The sequence below is a fragment of the Saccostrea echinata genome, unplaced genomic scaffold (genome assembly GCF_033153115.1).
Source record: "Saccostrea echinata isolate AGI-Se365-2 ecotype Australia unplaced genomic scaffold, CSIRO_AGI_Sech_v1 ptg000003l, whole genome shotgun sequence".
NCBI lineage: Eukaryota > Metazoa > Mollusca > Bivalvia > Ostreida > Ostreidae > Saccostrea > Saccostrea echinata.
The window spans coordinates 12,473,655-12,498,963 of record NW_026889752.1 but is presented as its reverse complement, the minus strand read 5'-3'; positions in this window follow the sequence as shown (position 1 = coordinate 12,498,963).

The window sequence follows — 25,309 nt, the reverse complement described above, 5'->3', positions numbered from 1 at the left end:
CGACAGATAGATATATTAGATTAACGTCTTAAATAGAAATGTAAATATTTTGTCTTAATTATCACAATATTAAAAACGTGAGTAACTAAATAGAAATTGTTAAAATGCATATATTTATGAGCATCTGATGAAAAAAAAAAAAACCCTTCTAGCATCTTTTTAAGGTAAGGTTTGCGACACCCTCCAAATTTTATTTTTTTAAAATTGTATATATGTCATACATCAATTTGTTTGGGAAGAATAGCTTTATCAATTAACACGATTTTAAAAGATATTGCCCGTCCCGTTTTTTGAGTAAAAGACGCCAAATTTGAGGTATTTGACGTTTTACATGTTTAATTATTTTCAATGGAAAAATTGATTTATTTTATATATTATCATATTAAAATAATCAAAATGGCATGAAATAATATATTTTATGCTTTATTTATCTTAAATTTTTATTTCTGTTATTTAAAATGTAAAAATTTAGGTAAAAAAAGATTTTTTTTTCAATTTTCCATAATAAAGTGAAACCGTTGCCATGGCAACAAACAAGTAAAAAAATCACCACTATCCATATCTACCGATTCCACGAAAATCCAAGAAATTGTTAACTGGATCATTTTTATTACAATGAACTAAAAAAATATGTATGTCCCCAATACCATTTCCATGGAAACAGAGGCTATATAATGGGTTTTGTACATAAAATCAGACTTTTTCTGCATTTTAAAGTAAACATTGATACGATTTTGAGAAAGTGTACTCGTTATACTAGATATTATATGAAATTGTTTTTTGGCAGAAAATTGACCACAATAACACCCCTTCTATGCTGCTAAATAATCAGTTCATGGAAAGGCTCTTGGTATACATGTCCTACTTAAAGCACCGTTGCTATATTATTGATGAGATAGTCAATGGAATTATGTTTCAACACCTTTTAGAAATACATGTATTTATAACACGCTTGAGGTGTATACATGTTAATGTATTTGTTCATCATGGTTTCTTAGTATGCTGCTGTTGGAAAACAAGTTTAAGTAAACCAATAAAAGCTTTTTGACCTCATGTTGATTTAATCATTCCAAAAGATTTCATCTACATGTATTAATTTCTAGATATCCTTAGCTAATGTCTACTCATCTATGACTGGTGAGGCTTTACATCCTATCATTTGAGTGAAATGTTGCACTCATTGTATCTACCGGTAGGTAGCTACTATCTTAACAGCCGTAACATATATCTACATATCAATCATTTTATTAGTTTGTTCATTTGTTTGTTTAACACTTTTTCACTCATATTGAGACGCCACCACTTGCCAGTGGAGGGCTGCAAATTCAGTACTCGACACTTATGGCTTTTGATCAGTGAGGGATCTTTTCCGTGTCAGCAAATACTGCAATACGGGCCTTTGGTTTATATGGTCTCATCCGAAGGACCAGTCTCCAAGTCCCGCAGTGGGATTCGAACCTGCAATGCAACGATCAACTCCTTCCTCCGTGATTCTAGAGCAAACGCTCTAACCACTGCACCATGAGGGCAACTTTGATCAGTCCCAGATTCTGGATAAATGCAGCTGTTTGTAAGAAAACAATAACATTGGATTTCAAGTTACAAATTCATATTTTAATGAGTTTACAATGCAAGTACTTCCAATATCAGTCAAATTGTAAAATTCTGCAAAGTTATTACACTGTCATGAATATTGGATAAGAACAGGAGAATAATAAAAATGCCATAATGACACAGATATATATTCTGTACATTATCTATGGATATTTTGCTACAACAATTTACATGAAATTTTACAAACGCTTTTTGAATGCTACATAGAACTTGTTAAGCAGACATATGCCACCTTCAACTAATACATCTGATGCATACATTCATTTTACTGAATACAAGTTCAAATATGGAGAAGCAATGTATTGTAATCATCTCCGACTTATTTTTTTTTAATATAAGGAAAACACTAGATAGAATGTTGTTGTGGAATCATTGTTTCCATGGATAACATTTATTGGGTAACCAGTCTCCTCCAAATCCTAGGCCACTGGTATTGGCATATAGATCTTGTTCCATACCTTTGCTCGATCCAACCAACTTTCTTGAACATTCATGAGCTGGAATATAACGATCTTTACTATGATAGATGGCACAGATCTTCTTAGCAAGAATTGAAGTACTTTTTTCTGATTCTTTTCCAATTAATGATCCATTATCTGAAATTGTGTGTTCATTTTCATATAATGAAAGGAATGATAAAAAAGATGAATGAATTTCCAACATACTCACATTATAATTAATAATGGTACAACTGTTATAAAAATAAATGTATACATTTCTACAGAATGAATTAAATGAATGCAACTATATAAGCTTGATGAGTGAATTTTCTAAAACACACCCTAAGATTATTCATAAATAGTCATGCATAATCTGGATCTCTTTTTATTTAAAAAATTAGATACTAAAAAAATAGAACTTCATTCACAGAAAGTATTCCCAGGCCCTCATTAAAACCATTCTATCTAAATCAAAACTATCCACATGGCCGTAGGAACCGATGGGGGCTGGGGGGAGGCATGCCCCTGCCCCCAATAATTTTGCCGATATATAGAATACTACAGAAAACATAGCTACTATATGCTTATGCCCCTTAATAATTAAGTCCGATGACTTTTTTGGGTTTCGTTGTGCCCCCCCCCCCCCCCAGCTGAAATTGCTTCTTACGGGTCTGATCCACATTATACTAATGTATCATTTGGTGAGGAAAAAATAAATACAAACTGTACTTTAGAAAAGCTCACCTGTATTATGTCATAATTCCAACCTGTGTTTTGACTAAAAGAGTCAGAGCATTTTAATATTTGTTCAAGATTGATATTAATTTTTTTTTATGGATTTGGGCTCCGGACTTTTTTTTTTCAATGAGAACTACTTTTCAGAGTGAAAAATAAAGTGTCAATCAATAATTCAAAAAATTTCATTAAAAAATGATGAAAATGCTTTCCTGATTCTATTAAAAAATTGAGAGAGAGAGAGAGAGAATTTTAACAAAAAGGTGGATGACAACTTTCTCTGCATTGCGGGATTTTAGGCACATGCACCTAATCCGAGATTCGCTGCACATGTTACAATATACATGTAAACTGATAAAAGCAGGGTTTAGAGTCAGAGGAATCTCGGATTAACATGCACCCTGATCTGTTCATTCATTACTGTTTATGTCCGTTTAGGTCATTGACAATTTTCCGTAATTCGTAGTTTTAATACGCGATTATGAACTACGAATACTTAAAATTAACAGCTAAATAATTACCTGTCTGATGCAACTATATCAAACTGTCAAATGCTCCGTGACTTCTCTTCACTGTTCGGAGTGCATACTGCATACACCATGCAGAGTGTAATAGGATGCTCCCACATCTATTATTTCTTTCGTTCGTGATGTCATTTAACATGTTTAAGTGAAGCGGTGAAGTGCATGATTTACAATACATCTGATTCTTTGCTCCTGCTGACTTGAATAACCGTGCAACTTGCGCAGTTCCGTATTGAAAATAAACTCACTAGTCCTCTTTTATTGCGTCATCAATCGTGCATCACGCTAAACGTCTTACATTTGTCCGCTAAATTCTTCTGAGATTCCAGCACTTTAAATTGTTATACGATTTTCTACTGGAAATGTCCTTTGTTTATTCCCATCATGTTCATGTCATGGAGTTTGACAGACGAAATATATTAGCGCTTGAATGCTTAGTATCGCTGGTTTAAATTTCGCCGGTTTCAAACGCTTAAGTGATTCATAAGAGTTATCTCCCTGTGATCGCAAACCTTACCTTAATATAAATTTTAGGATTTTAATTTCAATAATAATGATAATTTATTTCTTTATCATTGTTGTTTGGAGTCGTACTTTTTCAAATTTATTGTTTTGGAATATTTATTCAGATGTACATGTATATTTCGTTTTTCATAATCATTTTCTTAATGCGCAATTACAAGCAAAAAGAGCCATGATGGCGATATCATTTCAAACATGCCTTTTATAATTTTAAAGAGTTGTCTTCCTGTTCAACGCAACATCATACTTTCAGTTTCACTCGTTAACCGATTTATTTTTTAATGTTTTGTATTTTTTACCAAGTTACATGAAACGGCTATTGCAAAGTTTAACAACTTGATATAGTTTGAATGCACCAGTAACTTCTGTCGAAAATTCTCGTGTTTCACACATGAGCGCATTCACGAGCTGAGAAATTCGTTTACAAAGACAGTTTACGATATGGTGTGTGTTCATAGATTATCATGCAACACATGACTAAATGTTGTACAAACATTGATAAATTATAGCTTAAATTGTTTTCTTCCTTCAAAGCTAAGACATCTGAAATAAAAACATCGTATATACCATCAACCTATATCCACATAATTTACAGCATCTCCCAAACATAGTAGTATTGGGGGAAAATTGTAAGTGTAAAAAAGATATAAAAACTTTCGTTTATCATCAGAAACAGCAAAATACCTTACTGAAAATACGCTTAGACAAATTAAAAGGAAGTATGACGTAGAGGTGTTTAAAAATGTCTAAAATAGCAAAAGCATCATTTTTACATGGCGCAATCATATGTAAACAAAAATGTTTTGGACCAGTCTACTATATTTCTAATAGCAAAGCATTCTATGCTAAAAAAAAAAAAAAATCTGCAGATAAAAAAAAATCGCTTATTTAATATTAATGTGTGATATCATCTGTAAGAATAACGTCTTACATATATATATATATATATATATATATATATATATATATATATATATATATATATATATATATATATATATATATATATATATTAAGAAATGAATTTAATTTTTGAAGATTCATGAGGACATGAACTACGACGCTTCACGCCGGTGTAACGACGAAAAGTAGCCCCCGTAGAATATTGACCGTGGGGTCAAATTTCTCCGTAGAAAAATGACCCACCGGTCAATTTTCTACGACAAGTAGGGTCATTTTTCGACCGTAGAAACCCTTCCAGGCCGGTAATTCTACGACTCCACACACGTTGAAAAATGACCCCCATTGAAATGTGACCCCCTACTTTTTTACTATATTTTATAATTAAACCTTTAGAAATGAGGTGTGATATGCGTTAATCCGATGTTGGGGAGGGTCGGTGAAGGCCTAGAGTCTCCTAATTTTTTTCTTTCAAATGTATATCGGAGGAGGAGCAAAGTACCTTCCCCTCCTTAACGCCACTTCTCAGTACTAGCATGATATACAATGTACGTGGTATGGTTTTTTTTTTTTTTTTTTTTTTTTTTTTTGCTTGCATCCCATTGAGTATACATTATTTAGGAACATAAATTCATATATATATATATATATATATATATATATATATATATATATATATATATATATATATATATATATATATATATATATATATAATCCGTTTTGTTTTTTCCTTGGTTTTTGGTTAACGATACACCTGTATGGAATGGATGTTATCGGAAACTATTTAAAGGACAAGTTTGTGGCCCCATACTTCTAGCTTAAAATTTGTGCCCGCTTTCAACCTGCCTCCACCCCAGCGCTAGCCTTTACATGTATCAGTTTCTGGATACACTATTCCATTGAAACAAAAAAAACGTACTGTATTATTATTTTTAAACAAGGAAAGAATTAGAGAAAGCACGGCATATGAAGCGTCCAATAACGTCCAATATGGAGATGCTATCATTAACTGTAATTACTGCTTCATTTTCAATATCATGTAATATCTTTCTCCCTCTTTTAGGTTCATTTATCCTTATTTATTACATGAATATTAATACCCCCGCTTCGAAGGAAATGGGGGTGTATACCTTGTACCCTGCGAATCTCTCTGTTGTGTGTGCGGGGTGAGTGTTTGTGTCTGTCTGTCCGAAACATTTTTTTTCGTTGCAGTTTTCTCTGCAACAACTCATCGCAGATGCCTGAAATTTTAATACACTCTTTGGTTCGGCATGCTATACAGTGATATTCATTTTGGTACTAATCTTGTCCGTCTGTCTGTGCGGGTGGGGTATCACTAGAGAGCACTGGCTCATAGATTTCTTGTTTCCCCTGTAATTTATGTACTTACAATTATTGTCTGTAGAATTATGTTATCTCTATTTTAGGGAAAAACCGAATGTAGCTAAATAACGTTAATTATGAAACACTATATATATTGTATCTATCAGGATCGCTATATGAAAAACACTGATAGTCTCTAACAAAAAAAATATAGTTTACCAAAGTTAACTATAGTTTAATGCAGTATCAAAGTTTTTCCTACAGTAAATCAAAGTATTTTTTTTTTTGAATATATGATTGTGATATTTTATGTTCTTAAATTTATATGTGCACATTTTTATATTTTAGGGAACTACGAGGGGTGATCAAAACGTTCGTGAACTATCTCGTTATTTACAAAACCACAGTTCAGATCAAAATGAAATTTGGCACACATTTAGTCATAAACACTTTCTATAAATAGCAGATATTTGCTACACGTTTGGACGTCACAATATAAAAATTACTCAATATGTAGATGACGTGACAAAAAAAGGTTGACGCAGTCGTACTTGAGCAACGAACGGCTTAAAAGTTTAACGTTTATCTTAGAAATTCCTTTTCAGTAGCATATAATAATTTCTTCACAATTTATGAAGACAAAAAACACATGGCAGAAGTTCAATCATTAATTGGATTGATTGTTTTAGTGAAGGAAGGGAGGTGGTTAAAATGATGTTTATTCTGGTGCCCAGTGAAAGCAAGCTTGGGAAGAGATGCGTCCTTAGTTGAGCAATCTGTAACGAAAGATCGCCAAATTACAGTTAGAAAAATAGTTGAATATCATAACAATAATATAATTATTGAATCCCTAAAATATTGTTTACCTTAGATTTTAAACATATCATATATGATAAAAAGAAGGCGCCCATACTTTATCCACAATGGATAAACGACGCACCCCAATAGAAAAGAGTCGGGTTGTGATGGTCACTATGCTCATTCTGGGAAAAGATATCCTAGTCCACCAATCCTATTTGTGACAAATGGGCTATTCTTGTTATAGAAAATAACTTGAATGGTAAGAAATATAAGACTCGGAAAAATCTTTTAATTTCTGTGAACAAAACGCTACGGAGCATGTCATGTGAACGCCTGGATCACGTGATTCGCGCATGGGCAGAATGATGGTAGGTGTGCATTCAAATCGGAGAGGACCACTTTAAAAAATAATATATGTCGAAACCTGATTTTATTTTTTTTATGGAAGTAATTCAATTAGTTCGCGAACTTTTTGATTACCCCTCGTATTTTTGTTCATTAACATATCATCCCAAAATTTTACATTACTGATATCAATTTAAGAAAGTTTCAGCTTTGAAATCTCAAAAAAGTTCCAAACAAAGTGTCATAGTTAATCAAAGTATTTACTATAGATAATAATAGTAAACTATAGTTACGTGGAACCAGAGTTTACTATAGTAATTTTTTGTTAGGAATGCCCTTCGATTGTGATAGAAATACTGGCAATATACTCCCCTTCATTGATCATTATATAGATACATGTATAATCTACATCATCATACACACATGCATTATGTAATTCGTTATAAGTAGGATTTTTGATGTAAGAAAAAAAGATTTTTGTTTACTTTTATCCTAAAAACTCTTATATTTTTTTAAGCCTTTTATCACACAGCAAGATCGCTTAATTTGTGTATAGGAAAGACATGGCCAGATTTTTTTTCTATAGGCTAGCAAATTTAAAGAGTGGGTTACCCATCCCCTCAAAACTTACCACTACAAATACGCGGACACGAATCACGTGCTTGATTCGAACACAATATGTGTTACAATATTTTTGGCACAGTTCTATGTAGTCTTGCAAACGCAACTTCAACTGTGCTAATATTGCCAATCATACTTAGAGAAAAAATAATATGTAAATTAGGCAGAGAAGCTTTTTCATAATGCAACATTCGGTTTTTTATTGGTAAAGATTATTACATATAACTAGAAAGGGGAAATACGTACTACTGTGTATAAACTTGTGTCAATTCTTAGTATACCAAAGACCTCTTTTATTGATTAATTTTTTTTTTATATCAAAAGCTTCATTTTATTTATAGGCTTTTTTGACACTAGCAAACGACAAAAGACATTGGTAAAGATTTTGAGCTAACGATTTTTTGTGTCTCTGAGATCGAATATCAGAGGAATTTTGATTTAGTCCTGTCTGTTATTTTTACACAAATTTAACCTTTCTTATATTTTTATTAGAGGTTTTTTTTTTTACCAGAAAATCAAAGATATATATGAGATCTAATTTTCTTAACAAGTGTCCATTTTTTTCACGCAGATTTATTTGGGTAGGGTTCGAAAACATTAATCTTTCTTGTAACTTCTGAAGAAAAAAACGCTTGAGACTTTATTTTCATTCTTTTTTTGCATTATTTACCCAGAGTAAAATTTAAAGAGGATTATTACAATTATACACAGAAACCATGCATTTTTATTCATATTTAAGTTTCTCTCTCTGACACCAGCTAAGTAAATATTTTTTTTTTTTTAATGACGACTCTGGAAACTGTTTTATATAAAATTTGATAAAACAAATCTAAGAACACGTGTATTTTTGCTCTTATAGTCATCGAACAGCATAATAGCCTAGTTATTTGTTTTCCTTTAATGGGATAAAACGTCATGTATTATTGTATTGTATATGTAAGGTATAGTGTAACCTTTTGTTACTTAAACTTTAAAGCTTTTAGGCAGCGTGATTTTACCTCTACGTATTTGCCTAACAAGAATATTCCTTCCAAAACCAGTTTTTTTGTATAAAAAAAGACACGGGGTCAATATTCTACGGGGTAATTTTTCTACAACCCACACGAAGAAAAATAACCCCCAGGCCATAAATTCTACGAAAAAGGGGGTCATTTTTCTACGTAGAATATTGACCAGGGGGTCAAATTTCTACGTAGAAAAATGACCCCCGGTCAATATTCTAATTGAGTCACTTTTCGTCGTTACAGCGGCATATTTCATGAAGCGCTTCATGTAGCTCATGAATCTTCAAACATTAAATTCATTTCTTATATTTGCATTATTTTTCTGATGAGATACCACTAATTTCACAATTCAATGTCATTTTTAAAGCAAAACAGTTTGTTGCACTATAGTTTTGACGTCAAGTACGGTATTATGACGTAACAATGGAGATATTCATGATCATCCGTGGTAGTTTATGAGAAAATGAACAGCATTCTAATTTGCAAAGAATCATAAGAAAAAATATTTTGAAATATATATATATATATATATATATATATATATATATATATATATATATATATATATATATATATATATATATATAAATTGGAGATGTCCCGATAATTTACCAAAAACAATATTTTGATGATAACATCTCTATATAAATTAGAATTTGGTATTGTTTCTTTCTGAGTGCGAGAAATTTCAAATGAGAAAAAAAAATTAACTTCAGTCGTTCAAAGTCATTTGGTTCAGGGTAAGATAAATCATACTTCAGAGTTCAAAGCGATTTACAACAGGAAGGTTAGATTAATTAATGATATACAGTATATTTATACAATTAAATTTCCCTAAACAGTAACGATTGGTAAACTGTCAAACCTTTCTTACATTTGTGTATGTGCTGTATACTAGGGGTGTGTGGGGTGTAAACCAACTGCATGAAATCAGGTAGAATTAAGCGAAATAAAGGTTTAACACATATACTTTTTTAACGTTCTCTTTAATACAAGATACAATTGTTAAAATTAGAAAAAAGAAACAAAAGAAACAACTTTGGAAATGGAAAGATATTTGTGGTGCTTTAGAATAGTTTTTTGTGATGTATGAATTCCTGTATATATGCTATCATTTTAAAGATATAAGTTTAATGATTAATAAAATGATGATTTTAATATCTTTAAATATTTTTGGCGTATTTTAACGCATGTTTTTGTAAAATTAATGCTGCCTAAAATCAATAGTTCTTTAGCATTTACACTAGGACAGTCATTCTTGCAATTGTTGCTGCATGAAAATAAGTATATATATATACATGTAGGTATACTTTTGATTACCTGAGATTTATTAGTAAGATATAATAAAAGAAATATCAACATTCAAAAATTTTCACACAAAGACTTTTTGGACATACCCCCCCCCCCCCCCCCCTTAAGATCGTCTGTATAAACGATTATCTAAGAATAGAGCTCCTCAATCAATAAGTAACGAATCAATTATAGAGCTCCTCAGTCAATAACTAACGAATCAATTATACAAAATTCTACTTATGTTCATCCACTTTATATGAATAATTACAGATGATACTAACAAAAAATATCTTTGTGTTAATATGAATATTAAGAATTGCAACCATTACAAGAAAAAAAGAATCACAACCCGCATATGAAGGATATGTATTTTTTCTCCAATTGTTACAACCGTTAATTTCCTATAATAATGATAAGCACTTGCGAAATTTTCTCTCTTGAAATGATGCACTAAATGACCTCTCAATTGTTTTTAAGACAAATGCAGATACATGAACTTAATTAGATATCTATTACTTTTTTTTACATTTTGCTGTCCCTGTTCATAACAAGAATAGGATCTAATTAATATGTTGAATTCATTTCACAAAATAATATCAAAAAAAAAAAAAAAACCTCATTTCTACTGTATTGTTTTTCAGTTGAAGTGAAGCATAGTTGCAAAAATACCACGATCCAATTTTGCAGAGTAGCCCGAAGGTGGTTAAGCTTGCTATTATATTCAGTGAAGAAAACCATATGACTGATAATTTTTTTTCTGTATAATGTATACTATTTTAAATTCATAATTCATCATTTTTATTCAACTTTAATTTATAACGAATGACAATTTAATTATTGCAAATATTTGTGCCTAGGGTTCTTATATTTACATTTGAAACATTTTGAAATTATGCGTTTGTATAAGAATGTGTCCGGCATTTTTAAATAACACTGTTTTAGCAATTGAATTAATAAGAAATAAGTAGAATTAAAATTAGTTAATGAAATACTTCTCTTCTATATTTTAAGAATAATAAAGTGTTGTAGTTTATGTAACTTTGAAAGTAAATATGCAATGTTAAAAAAATGCACACTATGAATTATAAACTAAAATACATACAGTCATAGTTAATTCACAAGTTTTTATCATAAACAAGATTTCATTTCACTAGTGTGCAAGAGGCCTATTACGCTGTCTCAAGTACTGAGAAATTGATATTTCCAGAAACTTTGTTATTTAGCTTTATACTGACCACTTACATGTACATAAAGCATTGCTTATCTTAAAGCAAATTTAGTTAACTTTTTTTATGATTTTTTATTGTATATGTATAAATGTTCATAAATGTGCAAGTTTCTTCATTGCAGAATAAATACAATTTAAGTATACTTTGCATTTCTACTGCATGTGACGAAATGCCTGTAAAGTATAAGAGAACCTTTGGTCCTTGGTATATGTTACGAATAGGGCTGTGGTATGCAACTTTTGCTATGAAACGTATTTGTCTATTTAAGAAAGAAAGTTCGCGTATTCGTGGAGGTTGCAGGATAATCTAAGATCGAGAAATGATTGAAGTATAAAAGCCGAGACCTAGGAGATTTTCCTGCATCATCCACGACAAGAACTTTATTTCTATTCTACTAACAGCTCCAAAATACGACTGATCGTTTCTACTTTAGAGAAACGAATTAGGTCACCATGTCATGATTTGGCTGTTCCATGTAACACCAGAGGGTCAACTTCTTTGTTTACCTGTGTATCGATTGCAAAGGAATGCAAACAAGTAGAGTTTCGTTGGACTACAATGGTCCTTTAATCAGTTATAAATTTCATTGCAACATATTTTAATTGATTTTTATGAATATAAAACAGAAAAATTTGTTGTCGAATTGTTTAATCAGTACATTCACAGAGTGTCAATGTTCTGGGGAAGTCCATGGAACAGCTAGACCCTTTAACAATAAGAAACACATTTTATACACATGTTAGCTGTTTTAGGCAATTCACAACATGTAGATTGCAGAAGAGACATCGATATTTTCTAAATATCAATTACAGTCTAAAGTAACATTTGTAACTCTGCTGTACAAATTTTATATGTGTTTCTGATCTGATAATCTCTTGATAACGTTCGTGATTCACTGGAGATTAATAACATCGGCATCCCCTTGATCTCGACAATAACTGTAGTATATTCCTGGTAAAAGCTTTATACATTTAAAATGAAAATGGCCATCAGTAATATTTGAAATTTCTTCTATCAATCTGGATTATCTGCTTTCCTTTTTAGAAATAATTTGAGAGAAAAAGCGTTCTCATCTATGTCAATTTTAATAAAGATAGCAGCTAGACGAGAGGTTTTGTTTTACTTAACAGAATGTATATTGATACAATGTATGCTTATATGTTGAATGAATTATCTTCATTGTTTTAAGGGTCCCAAATCTTCACAGAATAAATTCCATATTAATATCACGGACAAAAATTACAGCATTCTGCAACATGCATACTAATGTTCAAGGTTATTCTGAATTTTTTTTTTTTTTTTTTTTTTTTTTTTTGTTAATGATTCGGTATTGGATACTGATCATTGAAGAACAATATCTCTAGTTGTATAAAATCTTAATGTTATACTATGATTGGAAAAAAATGAATGTCCTTTACTCTACATTAATTATTTACACCTTCCTTATGCATATATTTCGATATCATTTTATCTAGATCTATATCTGTCCTACATGTGCCAGTTGTGAACATGCAAGTTTGTTTCCTCGACAATTTCTACGTAATTTTAGGAGTTCATCTTTATATTTTCCTTGTAAAAATATATATAATCGAATATAAATATCCCATTCTTGACTGAAGTTAAAACTTACATCACGATTTTGTTTATTCATCAACAGAAATGCTTGCTATGAATTTAATCAATATTAACATAAATAGCTTTGTCTTCTTTGAAATTTAATTCTACACTGCTATACTTCTCATACTGTTCCTTATTGTCATCAAGATATCCACCACAACCAATTTCATTATTGCTCAAGTCCGAGCAGGAGTTTCTGTCAAAATCTTTAACATGTATTGATATCTCTACCTGTAATTTATCATCTAAGTCCATGTGTCTTTCTTCTTGGACTTCCTTGTGAATTTCGGCATTTGTGACATTCCAATTGTCCGAGCGAATATTGTCTGTCATTTGGATTTTTTTGCTATAATTGGTAATTGATTCACATCTAGAATGTCTTTCTGATAATTCTATTGCTTCATTTTGACGATGATTCTGGATTATGATTGACTTCTTCATTTCAGCCATTTCATTATGTTTATATGTTTCTATCTCTGGTGGGCTGTCTGTGGGTTCATTCAGAAAATGTTCATGTTCTGAGATGAAAAGATCCCCATTCTCTTCATTTATTGTGATTTCCTGATATGCTGGTTCATAATCAGTACATATCATTTGTTCATCAATACGTCCTCTTGTCCTTTGATGCAATTCGATCGCAATGAACATTATAACAAAACCTATTAGAATACTTATAAGGACATAAACACTTACGCGAAGATAAATACGTTTTTGGCTTACTTCTTCGATTCTTCCCCTGATGGAGTTTTTATCTGAAAGGCAAGAATCTTTTTTCGTAACATGCTTCACGGAGTTTTTCTTTCCTGCTGTTGTGTCTTCATTCATGGCTTCTGTATTTTAAAACGAAATAGGTTTACCTTTTCATGATTTATGCTTAAAGAAAATATCATCATGACAAAACTGAAAATCTGACAAAATTCATACATATATTGGTAATGCAACTTTACTATAATTATTCAAAATAGTTATTTTAACTCAATTTATGAAAAACATTCTTTAAACCCTCCTTTTCAACACCCCCAACCCTCCCCACCCCCCGCCCTCCAGGTAACAGCAAAAAAAGGAAAGACTGATTGATTGTTTAACGTCTCTTTCGAGAATGTTTCAGTCATATAGAGACGTTAAAGGGTATTAAATTTAGAACTAAACTCGGCACTCAGGGCCAGTTAGTGGGGGTTCTTTATCGTGCCAACGCCTACAGTGACACTGACCTCGGTTTTTAAGGTCTCACCCGTGATTTTAACTTCTCATGCCGGGCGCTTGGCGAAGAAACAGTCAATACCTATGTACAGTCTTAGGTTTGACGTAGCGCGGCGATCGATAATCGAACCCGGGCATCCCGATCACGAAGCGAGCGACATACAACTAGGATACCATCACCGGTAAAAATGAAAGAAAAAAGATAACTGATTGTAATTATTCCCCTTTTTTACTGTAAAATTTTTAATTGATATTTGTCTTCTAACCCATTTTTTTCCTCATACACCGCCTATGATATTAAAATAAAGTTAAATATGCAAGATATGAATTATTTCTTACAGTACCGACCAGACACAACCTAACACCAGAGCGAACCCAAAGCGCACCCCGGGTTCGCTTTCTGGGTTCGCTCGGGGTCCGCTACGGGTCCGCTTTCAGAAATTTTGGGTGCGCTCTGGGTTCGCTTCGGGTTCGCTCGGGGTCAGCTCTGGGTCCGCTATAGCGAACCCGGCGTTCGCTTTCTGGGTTCGCTTTACGCACTCATGCGCGAAGCGGACCCCGCTTTAATCTTGCCGCCAGTAAGCTCCGTCCCTTGTTTATTCCAAATACAGCAGTGAAATCGATCATTGTTGTTTTTGTGGCGATCGATATATGTGCATGTACAGTGGCTGCAATGTTATTGTAGACAACATACACGAACGATCACGTTTTACACAAAATAGTTAAAAATATTTCGGAGTGGATATTAAAAAAAAAAAAAACCCAAAAAATCAACAACAACTTATTAATAGATATTTTAGATCAAAAATATTTACTGCTGCAATTAATCGACTTTGAAAAACTGAAAAAAAAATATAGAAAAAAATATTTTTGAAACTACATGTAAATAAGATTTAATAAGTATTTTAGATTACAAATAATTATTAATGTAATTCTCCAACTTAGAATTTTTAGGGTCTTCCGTCTTCAGCGGAAGACCCTTCTATTATTCTTCGGTTTCTTTTTTACCTTTATTATTAGGGTCTTCCGTCTTCAGCGGAAGACCCTTCTATTATTCTTCGGTTTCTTTTTTACCTTTATTAGGGTCTTCCGTCTTCAGCGGAAGACCCTTCTATTATTCTTAGGTTTCTTTTTTACCTTTATTATTATTAGGGTCTTCCGTCTTCTGCGGAAGACCCTTCTATTATTCTATTGTTGATTTTTCACTTTTCTTTTTAGGGTCTTCCGTCTTCAGCGGAAGACCCTTCTATTATTCTTCGGTTTCTTTTTCACTTTTATTATTAGGGTCTTCCGTCTTCAGCGGAAGACCCTTCTATTATTCTTCGGTTTCTTTTTCACCTTTATTATTATTATTTTTATTCTTTTTTCTTCTTACAAATTTTGTGCAGACGATTTCTCGGAGATGGCTGGATCAATTTCATTCAAATTTTCAAGGTAGATGCGTTTACATCTGAAGTTAATTCCGGCAATTCCGTTAAGGGATATTTACTTCCGGTCGGAAGTTATCTCCCTTTTATGAAAATTTAGAGGGCCTCCTTGTCTGCGATGGAACTCAAAACCGGCTTAAGCTAGAGTGCTGAAATTTTCAGTGATGATAGAGGACATATTGCCATTTTGCACCTGGGTTTGGATATTTTCCGGAAGTGCCTAGTATGGAAGCTCGGTAGGGGTCAAAATTTAGGACACGAATCATGAGTGAATTTTTGAGACATTTTGTATCATATCTTTTAAAGTATAATTATTTTGTTAAAACATACTGAACATAATTTGTGCAGAATGACAAGATCTTTAATATGATATCAGGAAAAAAGGGCTGACTTATCATATTAGGGGCCGAGAGGGGCCAAAAGTATTAACTCAATAACTCTTTAACGATCAATATTTTAATATACATTACTGAAGCAAAAATGTTTATCTCAACAATTTACAACTATATATTATGATATTCATATCATATGTTACATAATTAGGGGCCATAAGGGGCCAGAATGCTAAATCTTGGACACTTTATATCTCAAAAGTGGGAAATAATTTGATAAGCAATATTGAACAAAAGATGTTCAAAATAATGTTCTTAACAGTATGCAACCTTTCATTTTTTGCTTAACGTCCCCCTTAAGGAGTTGAAGGGCTGGCCCCTAAATACTTCTTTTGCAAGTATATCAGAAACGAAAAAGAATTTCTGAATAGTTCTTGAACAAAAAGTGTTCAAAATCATGAGAGCTTTAAAGTGATGTGAAGAAAAAGGGGCTGGCCCCTCAAAATTGGGGCTGATAGGGGCCGAAAGTCTTTGAACAATAACTCTTTAACGATCAATATTTTGTAATGCATTACTGAAGCAAAAATGTTTATCTCAACAATTTACAACTATATATTATGATATTCACATCATATGTTATATAATTAGGGGCTATAAGGGGCCAGAATGCTCAATCTTTGACGCTTTATATCTCAAAAGTGGGAAATAGTTTGATAAGCAATATTGAACAAAAGATGTTCAAAATAATGTTCTAAACAATATGCAACCTTTCATTTTTTGCTAAACGTCCCCTTTAAGGAGTTGAAGGGCTGGCCCCTAAATACTTCTTTTGCAAATATCTCAGAAACGAAAAAGAATTTCTGACTAGTTGTTGAACAAAAAGTGTTCAAAATCATGAGAGCTTTAAAGTGATATTAAGAAAAAGGGGCTGGCCCCTCAAAATAGGGACTGAGAGGGGCCGAAAGTCTTTGAACAATAACTCTTTAACGATCAATATTTTGTAATGCATTACTGAAGCAAAAATGTTTATCTCAACAATTTACAACTATATATTATGATATTCACATCATATGTTACATAATTAGGGGCCATAAGGGGCCAGAATGCTAAACCTTTGACGCTTTATATCTCAAAAGTGGGAAATATTTTGATAAGCAATATTGAACAAAAGATGTTCAAAATAATGTTCTAAACAATATGCAACCTTTCATTTTTTGCTAAACGTCCCCTTTAAGGAGTTGAAGGGCTGGCCCCTAAATACTTCTTTTGCAAATATCTCAGAAACGAAAAAGAATTTCTGACTAGTTGTTGAACAAAAAGTGTTCAAAATCATGAGAGCTTTAAAGTGATATGAAGGAAAAGGGGCTGGCCCCTCAAAATAGGGACTGAGAGGGCCGAAAGTCTTTGAACAATAACTCTTTAACGATCAATATTTTGTAATGCATTACTGAAGCAAAAATGTTTATGCCAACAATTTTCAACTATATATTATGATATTCACATCATATGTTACATAATTAGGGGCCCTAAGGGGCCAGAATGCTAAACCTTTGACGCTTTATATCTCAAAAGTGGGAAATAATTTGATAAGCAATATTGAACAAAAGTTATTCAAAATAATGTTCTAAACAATATGCAACCTTTTGATTTTTGCTAAACGTCCCCATTAAGGAGTTGAAGGGCTGGCCCCTAAATATATCCTTCGCTTACTTCTCGGAAACGAAAAAGAATGTTTGAATAATTGTTAAACAAAAAGTGTTCAAAATCATGAGAGGTTTAAGGTGATATCAAGGAAAAGGGTCTGACCCCTTAAATTAGGTGCTGAGAGGGGCCGAAGGTATACAATCAATAACTCTTTTAATGATCAATATTTTGTAATATATTACTGAACCGAAATAGTTCATATTCACACTCTTTGTTTAAATAACATGGATGTTGATATCATATGTTACGCAATAAGAGGTCTTTAGGGGCCAGATTGCATAATCTTTGTATATATCTCGAAAAGGAAGAATATTTTGATAAACAATATTGAAGAAAAGACGTTCAAAATAATATTCTGAACAATATGCACTCTTTCATTTTTTGCTAGACGTCCCCATTTAGGACTTAAAGGGCCGGCCCTTAATATTTCTTTTTCATATATCCCGAAAACAAAGAAGAATTTCTGAATAGTTCTTGAACAAAGAGTGTTCAAAATCATGAGAGCTTTAAGATGATATCAAGAAAAAGAGGCTGACTTCTCACATTAGGGGCCAAGAAGGGCCGAAAGTCTTTAATCTATAACCCTTTAATGATCAATATTTTGTTAAACATTACTAAAGCAAAATTGTTCGTCTTAACAATTTATTTATATCATTATATTTGAACGAAAATCTCAGTCAAATTCTTATCTTATCAAAAATCGGACGGAAGACCCACTCGTTGCTCGCAACGAGATCGCATCTAGTTATTATTATTATTCTTTTTTTTCCTTACCGATTTTGTGCAGAAGATTTCTCGGAGTTGGCTTGATCGATTTGCTTCAAATTTTCAGAGTTTATGTGTTACCATCTGAAGTTTGTACCCGCATTTCAATATAGAGAAATTCACTTCCGGTCGGAAGTTATCGCCCTTTTATCGAAATTTAGAGGACTTCCATGTCTGCAATGGAACTCAAAAACGGCTTAAGCTAGAGCGCTGAAATTTTCAGCGATGAAAGAGGACATCTTGCCATTTTGCACCTGGGTTTGAATATTTTCCGGAAGTGCCTAGTATGGAAGCTCGGTAGGGGTCGAAATTTAGGACACGAAACAAGAGTGAATTTTCAAGACATTTTTTATCGTATCTTCAAAACTATGAATATTTTCTTATAACATATATAACAAAAATTGTGTAGAATCACAAGGTCCTTTATATGATAACAAGAAAAAAGGGCTGTCTTATCACATTAAGGGTCAACAGGGGCCAAAAGTCTTAAATCCTTAACTCTTTAACGATCAATATTTTGTTATACATTACTGAAGCAAAAATGTTTATCTTAACAATCCAGAACTATAGATTATGATATTTACGTCATATGTTACATAATTAGGGGCCAAGAGGGGCCAGAATGCTGAATCTTTGACGCTTTATATCTTGAAAATGGGAAATATTTTTATAAGCAATACTGAACAAAAGATGTTCAAAATAATGTTCTGAACAATATGCAGCCTTTCACTTTTTGCTAAACGTCCCCATTAAGGAGTTTAAGGGCCGGCCCCTAAATACTTCTTTTGAAAATATCTCGGAAACGAAAAAGAATTTCTGAATAGTTGTTGAACAAAAAGTGTTCAAAATCATGAGAGCTTTAAAGTAGTATGAAAAAAAGGGGTTGGCCCCTCAAAATAGGGGCTGAGAGGGGCCGAAAGTTTTTATTCAATAACTCTTTAACGATCAATATTTTGTAATGCATTACTGAAGCAAAAATGATTATCTCAACAATTTACAACTATATATTATGATATTCACATCATATGTTACATAATTAGGGGCCATAAGGGGCCAGAATGCTAAATCTTTGACGCTCTATATCTCAAAAGTGTGAAATATTTTAATAATCAATATTGAACAAAAGATGTTCAAAATAATGTTTTAAACAATATGCAGCATTTCATTTTTTGTTAAACGTCCCCATTAAGGAGTTGAAGGGCCGGCCCCTAAATACTTTTTTGCAAATATCTCAGAAACGAAAAAGAATTTCTGAGTAGTTGTTGAACAAAAAGTGTTCAAAATCATGAGAGCTTTAAAGTGTTATGAAGAAAAAGGGGCTGGCCCCTCAAAATAGGGGCTGAGAGGGGCCGAAAGTCTTTGAACAATAACTTTTTAACGATCAATATTTTGTAATGCATTACTGAAGCAAAAATGTTCATCTCAACAAATTACAACTATATATTATGATATTCACATCATATGTTACATAATTAGGGGCCATAAGGGGCCAGAATGCTAAATCTTTGACACTTTATATCTCAAAAGTGGGAAATATTTTGATAAGCAATATTGAACAAAAGATGTTCAAAATAATGTTCTAAACAATATGCAACCTTTTATATTCTGCTAAACGTCCCCATTTAGGAGTTGAAGGGCCGGCCCCTAAATATATCCTTCGGATATATCTCGGAAACGAAAAAGAATTTTTGAATAATTCTTGAACAAAAAGTGTTCAAAATCATGAGAGCCTTAAGGTGATATCAAGGAAAAGGGTCTGACCCATTAAATAAGGGGCTGAAAGGGGTCGAAAGTATACAATCAATAACTCTTTAATGATAAATATTTTGTAATATATTACTGAAGCGAAATAGTACATCTTCACACACTTTATCTAAATAACATGATGTTGATATCATATATTACGCAGTAAGGGGTCTTAAGGGGGCCAGATTGCATAATCTATGGTGCAATATATCTCGAAAAGGAAGAATATTTTGATAAACAGTATTGAACAAAAGACGATCAAAATAATATTCTGAACAATATGCACTCTTTGAATTTTTGCTAGACGTCCCCATTTAGGACTTGAAGGGCCGGCCTTTAATATTTCTTTTGCATATATCCCGAAAACAAAAAAGAATTTCTGACTAGTTGTTGAACAAAAAGTGTTCAAAATCATGAGAGCTTTAAAATGATATCAAGAAAAAGGGGCTGACCTCTTAAATTAGGGGCCAAGAAGGGGCGAAAGTCTTTAATCTATATTTCTTCAATGATCAATATTTTGTAAAACATTATTAAAGCAAAATTGTTCGTCTTAACAATTTATTTATATCATTATATTTGAACGAAAATCTCAGTCAAATTCGTATCTCATCTCATCAAAAATCGGACGGAAGACCCACTCGTTGCTCGCAACGAGATCTCATCTAGTTATTATTAGGGTCTTCCGTCTTCTGCGGAAGACCCTTCTATTATTCTATTGTTGATTTTTCACTTTTCTTTTTATTATTATTATTCTTTTTTTTTTCCTTACCGATTTTGTGCAGAAGATTTCTCGGAGATCGCTAGATCGATTTGCTTCAAATTTTCAGGGTTAATGTGTTGCTATTTGAAGTTTATAACGGCATTTCAGTTTTTGAAAAATCACTTCCGGTCAGAAGTTATCGCCCTTTGATCGATTTTTAGATAGACCTTGTGTCTGCACAAAAACTCAAGAACGACAAATGCTAGAGTGTTGAAACTTTTAGTGGTGATAGAGGACATGTTCTAGATGTGCACCTTGGTTTTCAAATTTTCCGGAAATGCGAAGTATGGAGGCTCGGTAGGGGTCAAAATTTAGGACGAAATTTTTGAGTGAATTTTAGAGACATTTCTTATAATAACATTTTAAATAAAAATATTTTGTTAAAATATATTGAACAAAAAGTCTTCAAAATCAGAAGACCTTTTATTTGGTATCAAGAAAAAGGGGCTGTCCCCTCAAATTAAGGGCTCAGAAGGGCCAAAAGTCTTTTATCTATAGCTCTTTAATGATCAATATTTTGTTATAAATTACTGAAGCAAAAATGTTCATCTTAACATTCTGCAACTATATATTATAAAATTTTGATCATATGTTACGTAATAAGGGGCCCTAAGGGGCCAGAATGCTAAATCTTTGACGCTTTGTATCTCGAAAAGGAGAAATATTTTGATAAGCAATATTGAACAAAAGATGTTCAGAATAATGATCTAAACAAAATACATCCTTTTAATTTTTGCAAAACATCCCCATTAAGGACTTGGAGGGCTGGCCCCTAAATATTGTTATTCTATATATCTCTTAAACGAAAGGAAATTCCTGAATAGTTGTTGAACAAAAAGTCTTCAAAATCAAAAGACCTTTCATTTGATATCAAGAAAAAGGGGCTGACCCCTCAAACTAAGGGCTCAGAAGGGCCAAAAGTCTTTTATCTATAGCTCTTTAATGATCAATATTTTGTTATAAATTACTGAAGCAAAAATGTTCATCTTAACATTCTGCAACTATATATTATAAAATTTTGATCATATGTTACGTAATAAGGGGCCCTTAGGGGCCAGAATGCTAAATCTTTGACACTTTGTATCTCGAAAAGGAGAAATATTTTGACAAGCAATATTGAACAAAAGATGTTCAAAATAATGTTCTAAATAATATACACCCTTTTAATTTTTGCAAGACATCCCCATTAAGGACTTGGAGGGCTGGCCCCTGAATATTGTTATTCTATATATCTCTTAAACGAAAGGAAATTCCTGAATAGTTGTTGAACAAAAAGTCTTCAAAATCAAAAGACCTTTCATTTGATATCAAGAAAAAGGGGCTGACCCCTCAAACTAGGGGCTCGGAAGGGCCAAAAGTCTTTTATCTATAGCTCTTTAATGATCAATATTTTGTTATAAATTTTTGAAGCAAAAATGTTCATCTTAACATTCTGCAACTATATATTATAAAATTTTGATCATTTGTTGCGTAATAAGGGGCCCTAAGGGGCCAGAATGCTAAATCTTTGACACTTTGTATCTCGAAAAGGAGAAATATTTTGATAAGCAATATTGAACAAAAGATGTTCAGAATAATGTTCTAAACAATATACACCCTTTAATTTTTTGCAAGACATCCCCATTAAGGACTTGGAGAGCTGGCCCCTAAATATTGATATTCTATATATCTCTTACATGAAAGGAAATTTCTGAATAGTTGTTGAACAAAAAGTCTTCAAAATCACAAGACCTTTTATCTGATATCAAGAAAAAGGGGCTGACCCCTCAAATTAGGGGCTCAGAAGGGCCAAAAGTCTTTTATCTTTAACTTTTTAATGATCAATATTTTGCTATAAATTACTGAAGCAAAAATGTTCATATTAATATTTTGCAGCTATATATTGTAAAGTTTTGATCATATGTTGCGTAATAAGGGACCTTAATGGGCCAGAATGCTAAATCTTTGACACTTTATATCTCGAAAAGGGGAAATATTTTGATAAGCAATATTGAACAAAAGATGATCAGAATAATGTTTTTAACAATATGCATCCTTTAATTTTTTTATAGACGAATATCTCAGTCAAGATCTTGATGAATCTTATCCAAAATCAGACGGAAGACCCACTCGTTGCTCGCAACGAGAACCATCTAGTTAGGGTCTTCCGTCTTCAGCGGAAGACCCTTCTATTATTCTTCGGTTTCTTTTTTACCTTTATTATTATTATTATTATTCTTTTTTTTCTTTACAAAATTTGTGCAGAAGATTTCTCAGAGATGGCTCGTTCGATTTTATTCAAATTTTCAAGGTAGATGCGTTGACATCTGAAGTTAATTCCGGCAATATCGTTTTTTGAAAATCACTTCCGGTCGGAAGTTATCGCCCTTTTATTAAAATTCAGAGGACCTCCTTGTCTGCGATGGAACTCAATAACGGCTTAAGTTAGAGCGCTGAAATTTTCAGTGATGATAGAGGACATGTTGCCATATTGCACCTGGGTTTAGATATTTTCCGGAAGTGCCTAGTATGGAAGCTCGGTAGGGGTCGAAATTTAGGACACCAATCATGAGTGAATTTTTGAGACATTTTGTATCATATCTTTTAAAGTATAATTATTTTGTTAAAACATATTGAACAATATTTGTGCAGAATAAAAAGATCTGTAACATGATATCAAGAAAAAAGGGCTGACTCATCACATTAGGGGCCGATAGGGGCCGAAAGTCTTTAATCGATAACTCTTAAACAAGCAATATTTTTGTATACATTACTGAAGCAAAATTATTTATCTTAACAAACTACAACTATATATTATGATTTTTACGTCATATGTTACATAAATAGGGGCCACAAGGGGCCAGAATGCTTAATCTTTGAAGCTTTATATCTCGAAAAGCGGAAACATTTTGAAAAGCAATATTGAACAAAAGTTGTTTAGAATGATGATCTGAACAATGTGCATCCTTTGAATTTTTCCTAAACAGCCCCTATAAGGACTTAAAGGGACGGCCCCTAAATATTTCATGTCTTTATATCTCGAAAAGGAAACGAAACTTCTGAATAGTTGTTGAACAAAAAGTCTTCAGAATTACAAGACCTTTCATGTGATATCAAGAAAAAGGGGCTGACCCCTCAAAATAGGGGCTCAGGGGGGCCAAAAGTCTTTCATCTATAACTCCTTAACGTTAAATATTTTGATATTAATTATTGAAGCAAAAATGTTCATCTTCACAATCTGCATCTATATATCTTAAAATTTTCTTCAAATATTACATAATTAGGGGCCATAAGGGGCCAGAATGCTTAATCTTTGAAGATTTATATCTCGAAAAGGGGAAACATTTTGAAAAGCAATATTGAACAAAAGTTGTTTAGAATGATGATCTGAACAATGTTCATCCTTTGAATTTTTCCTAAACAGCCCCTATAAGGACTTAAAGGGACGGCCCCTAAATATTTCAAGTCTGCATATCTCGAAAACTGAATAGTTGTTGAACGAAAAGTCTTCAGAATTACAAGAACTTTCATGTGATATCAAGACCCCTCGAATTAGGGGCTCAAAGGGGCTAAATGTCTTTCATCTATAACCCTTTTACAGTAATGTTCATCTTCACGATCTGCTACTATGAATATTTTAAAATCTTCATCAAATATTGCGTTTTTTTGGTGCCATAATGATCAAAATTTTGTTAAACATAACTGAAGCAAATTGTACGTTTTCACTATTTATATATTTATGAACGAAAATCTCAGTCAAATTCGTATCTCATCTTATCAAAAATCAGACGGAAGACCCACTCGTTGCTCGCAACGAGATCGCATCTAGTTATTATTCTTTTTCTTTTTTTTTTCCTTACCGATTTTGTGCAGAAGATTTCTCGGAGATCGCTCGATCGATTTGCTTCAAATTTTCAGGGTTAATGCGTTGTTATCTGAAGTTTATAACGGCACTTCAGTTTTTAAAAAATCACTTCCGGTCTGAAGTTATCGCCCTTTGATCGATTTTTTGATAGACTTTGTGTCTGCACAAAAACTCAAGAACGACAAATGCTAGAGTGTTGAAACTTTCAGTGGTGATAGAGGACATGTTCTAGATGTGCACCTTGGTTTTCAAATTTTCCGGAAGTGCGAAGTATGGAAGCTCGGTAGGGGTCGAAATTTAGGACGTGATTTATGAGTGAATTTTAGAGACATTTCTTATAATAACATTTTACATAGAAGTATTTTGTTAAAACATATTGAACAAAAAGTCTTCAAAATCACAAGACCTTTTATTTGATATCAAGAAAAAGGGGCTGACCCCTCAAATTAGGGGCCCAGAAGGGCCAAAAGTTTTTCATCTATAACTCTTTCATGATCGATATTTTGTTATAAATTACTGAAGCAAAAATGTTTATCTTAACATTCTGCAACTATATATTA